Source organism: Lepisma saccharinum (genome assembly GCF_977018435.1).
Source record: "Lepisma saccharinum chromosome 12 unlocalized genomic scaffold, izLepSacc3.1 SUPER_12_unloc_1, whole genome shotgun sequence".
NCBI lineage: Eukaryota > Metazoa > Arthropoda > Insecta > Zygentoma > Lepismatidae > Lepisma > Lepisma saccharinum.
This window is the reverse complement of record NW_028142891.1, coordinates 14,281,959-14,287,178: the sequence shown is the minus strand read 5'-3', so window position 1 is coordinate 14,287,178 and position 5,220 is coordinate 14,281,959.

Below are 5,220 nucleotides of genomic sequence, written 5' to 3'. Positions count from 1 at the left end.
AAAATACACGTCATCAGTTGAATATCAAGTCATAAGTGATTATCGTCGTGCATGTATTCTCTGGTATTTTGAATGTAGAGAACATAAATATGTTGTTTTCTTGAATACTAACTACTGTGTTCAGTTCACCTGCTCATGAATGTACAAAAAAAATATTTCCCACGACCATAAACGACGAGTCCCAAGCAGTGTTGCCAATCTCCGAATGCAGAATTTCCCTTTTACCAGTGTAAAATTTCCCTTTTTCGACCTAAATTTCCCTCGATTTTCAAAACACATAAGCTGTATCTTTGTATTACTATAACTGTTAATCAGGACCGTATATAAGGCGGTTTAGTGGGTTCAAACCCCCCATTGAATAAAATACTAGAAACTAATCATAGTTTCATAATATAATTATACTAAAATAAACATTTGAATTTTAAAATAAAACACTAATGTATTAAAAAAATCCCCAAACCAAAATAAAATTTCATCTGCGGCGCAATGATTGTCGGACTTTGAAACCCACCCATTGTCAAAGCTTAGCTAGGGGCCTGCTGTTAATATTTTGCTTTTGCCGCCTGTTTTGCCTGAGGAAAAAACTTTATTATTATTATTATTATTAAATATTTATGAAAATCATAAAAGTGTGAAGTAATGGGCAGCCACACAATACGATTTGTTTTCACATGTTTCCCAGATATCTTTTCATCCGCAGATAAATCCCCACGACGTTTTCTAACCTTTGTGGGACTTGCATGTAGCTTCCTATCTATCAGTCACCTCTTCCATTCTTCTTGCAACAACACAGGACACACAAAGTCACACACACAGCCACTAAGACACGTTCTGAAATGATGGACGGAACAAGGGAAAAAAATGAAAATCCCGTCCCAAATTCTTTCCAGGTGCAGCGCGGCTCGTGCCTTGAGGGCTTTCTAGGAAACGCAACAAATATAAGACTGACCGGTCAAGGTCATCTATAACAGGTAGAAAGAAGCTTACTGAAAAGTGTTACTGTTGCTAACTATTCATTTGGAAAAAGTACACGCTGAAAAAAATATTTTCGAACTTTTTAAAAGAATGAAACGAAAGTGTGAGTTTAAATTTCCCTGTTTTTTTAGCTATTTTTAATTAAATTTCCCTTTTCCCTTTTCATCCTCAAATTTCCCTGTGCCGAGGGAAATTTCCCTGCTTTTGGCATCACTGGTCCCAAGCACCGTCATGTCCACACATACAAAAACGGACCAGCCCAGTGTTGCCACAATATGAGGACCCAATTTCCCTTTCCAAGGGGTACAATTTCCCTAACTAACTAACTCCCTAGCCTTCTTAAATCCAAAGGTTCATGGTTGCAGCAACACAGGCCTTCCATCTGTCCCTATCTTGAGCAAGTTCTATATACTCTTTTCCATCCCTACCGATTTCCCTTAGGTCCATCTCAACCAGGGTTGGCATGTTTAAAACAAAAGTGTTTAAAACGCTTTGTTTAAAACGTTTAAAACACACGGCTTTGTTTTTTTTACAAATGTTTTAAACATTTAAAACAATATGTTTTAAACATGTTTTTTTTTACAAGTGTTTAAAACACATTTTGGTGGTAGATATTTTATAGTCTGTGATAATTTTTTTTGTTTGGCAACCCTGTTTTCCATTGAATCTGTGTCAATTAATCCGTGCTTTACAGGTCTAACTTATCGCACAACACTTGAGCAACCTTATGTTCTGAGGTCACGGGAGAAAGCTTTTTAATTTTTGGCTAAATGCCTATGTTGTTAGGTTAGGCATGCTAGCTATGTATGCACAAGGTCGCAAAAATTGTTGTGCGACAAGAAAAACCCGTGCTTTACTGTAGAAATCGAAACCTCTCAGTTCCTTGTTTCGTATCGTCCTGTAAGTTTGAGACTGGTGGAAGCTTGAAATGCAAACTAATTATCTAAATACACAATGCGTGATTTTGATCATGACGTGATTTTTTTTTCTTTTGCGATACGATTCATTGGTCTGTATAACTGAATGAAGCGCAGATGCTTACTTTTGGTAACATAATTTTGTACTTTGAAAGATAAATTCATCTGGAGAATCTATTATGACACTGCAGGTTGTTTTCTGCTATATAAACTGTTCAGACAGCAGGAAATATTTCACCGTGATTTTTTCAGGACGAGGATAGTAATTCTATAATATTTAGTTTCTTGAAATTTAGATGAATATAAATCCTAACCTACTTCAGTAGTGGCGGAAAAAGGGGGCTATTACCCACAACTTTTGTCCCTGCAGACACGGGCGCCGACTTGTCAAAATTATTGGGGGGGCTCTGATCACTGAAATAAATTAATTAATGACTCACTCTCTCCCTTTTTAAGTTTTGGCCTCAGTGCTCGGAATCTCATAAAAGCTAGGGGTGTGCGGGATCCCGAAAAGTCAGGACCGGGTTCGGGAAAAAAATTTCCCGTTCCGATGAGGACTTCGGGAAATGATTTCCCGAATTTTCGGGATCCCGTGCAGTCCGGAAATACCGAATGCTCATTTGAAAATGTAGTTATTTCTCGACGTTTTCTGCATTGTCAATTTCTGGAACTTACCGTAAATTGTTAGTTTTTAATCCAGAAATCACTTAAAGTGAAAATGACGTATATTTCAAGATTTTCAGAGCATCGGGATATTTTTGAACATTTCCCGACTCAGTAGGGAAATTGAAAATTTTTCCCGCCCCGATCCCGTCCCGCACACGCCTAATAAAAGCCCATGAATTCCTCAAAAATATCATTTTTTTTTTCACAGTTCGAATGCAGAACATTAATTGTCCACGGATGGATATGTCACATGTTTCGTCAACCATAATAGCAAAATATTCCCGACTTTTATTATCTGCTACCACGGAGCGCAAAACAGATCTCCCTAATATATCAGTGATCTCGTTCTGAATGTCATACGAGAGCCATTTGTAGCCCGAACGTCCCATCCACTCCCCTAGTTCATGCACATCGTCTTTTGAAACTCTTTTTTAGTAAAAATTTTAACAATACTCATAATTACATACTTAGTATATACTAGTAATAAATCATGCGTTTTGCTGTCTCTGGTCATAGCCTCCCCAAAGTTGATGGTTTAGCGGTTTCAGTCCCCCAAAGTTGATGGTCTAGAAAGTTTTAAATGTGTATTTAAAGTAAAGTTCATGTGGCACAATTCAGAGTAAACTTTACAAGAGAAGCAAAATAATACATTAGACCCTTTAAGCAAAATTATTTGGGGGCTTCTGCCCCCAAGCCCATGGAGTCGGCGCTTATGCCTGCAGTAGAGGTGTGCGGGATCCCGAAAAGTCGGGACCGGGATCGGGAAAGAAAATTTCCATCCCGATCCCGACTTCCGGAAATGATTTCCCGACTTTTTGGGATCCCAAGCAGTCTGGAAATTCCGAATGTTTATTTTAAAACGTCGTCAATTCTAGACGTTCTCTGCATTGAGGTTTTGTACCAGAAGTGTAAAAACAAGCACTTAAGATGGAAATTACGGGTAGAATTCGAGATTTCAAGAGCTTTGGGAAATTTCGAACACATCCCGTCCCGAAAATTTTCCGACTTTTTCGGAAATTGAGAATTTTCCCCGTCCCGAATGTCGGAATTTAAAGAATTTCCCGTCCCGACCCAAAAAATTCTGTCCCGCACACCCCTACCCTGCAGTATGGTAAAACGTATCTCCAAAGGTAAATAAACTGTCCTTGTCGCAATTGTACTCATAAAAATGAGTATTTTTTCTCTTTAACGACTTTAAGTATAATTTACTGGGAAAAGGTTGAATTTGTTTTGTTTAAAACATGTTTAAAACATGTTTTTTTAAACTCATGTTTAAAACTATGTTTAAAACAAAAAAACATGTTTTAAACAAAAAAAAACAGTTTGTTTTGTTCTTTTTAAAAAAAAAACAAATTTTGCCAACCCTGACCTCAACGTTGTCCCTCCATCTTCGTCTTGGCCTTCCTACAGGTCTCTTACCATCAGGTTTCCCAACAAGAATCCTGTAAACCCCTCTTTCCTCTCCCATTCGTGCCACATGGCCTGTCCACCTAAGTCTTCTTGATTTAATTATTCTAATAATATCTTGACATGAATACAAATTGTGTAGTTCTAAATTATGTAACCTTCTCCACTCACCTGTCTCCTCATCCCTTTTAGGTCCAAAGATTTTCCTAAGGATCTTATTTTCAAATACTCTCAATTTATGTTCCTCTTTCAATGTAAGGGACCAAGTTTGACATCCATATAATACTACAGGCAAAATTACTGTTTTGTATATTTTAACTTTTAGTTTCTTAGATATTAAACGAGAAGACAAAAGTTTATGAAGAGAGAAGTAACATGCATTTCCTGAATTAAGCCTACTTTTTATTTCCTCTTTAATATAATTTTCATTTGTATTACTCCTAAGTATTTGAATTTGGAAACTGGTTCAAACGAGTTGTTATCAATAATTAGATTTTGATTAATACCTAACACTTGGTTTCGGCCTGTAAGCATACATTTAGTTTTCTCTTTGTTAACTTCCAAACCTATCTCTTTGTCTTTAGCAGTTTTGAAAAAATTTCCCTTCTCGGACCAATTTTTCCGTTCACCTAACCAAATCATACAATAATAATAATAAGTATTACTAGTGGAAGTAGCAGTAGCTGTAATTATTATTATCATTATTATTATAAGTGGTGGTGCTGGTGGTGGAAACAGTAGTAGTTGGTCCATGTCCGTGTGAATAAAAAATGTTAAATGGTTCACATACATGTCACTTTCATCGCTTCCTGACCAGATGTCCCAGGTTTGGATCCTCGTCAGGAATCCATTTAATTGTTAATCCTCATCGTTACTATTATCCGAAGGTACAGAAAAGCTATGTACTTAACAGAAATATAATAAATATATACATGCTATATTTAAGAGATCAGAAAAAGGAAAAGAAAAAATGAAAATGTTAATATGAAATTGGAACTTAACATAAACTGTAATAATATAGTCAGATGTCTTAAAATTTCCCTAAAATTGTGGTATTCTTAATCGAAATTCCCTTTTGGCTAAAATTTCGGTCCGAATTTCCGTGCAAAAGGAAAATTTCCCTTCATGTGGCAACACTGGACCAGCCAAATCGACAAAATGGAGGAAAGTGTGTCCTACTTCTTCTTCTTCTTTTTAGCTAGACCTGTCAGCATACTTGCGGATCCCACTCAGTTCAGCATAGGAGGAACAATTC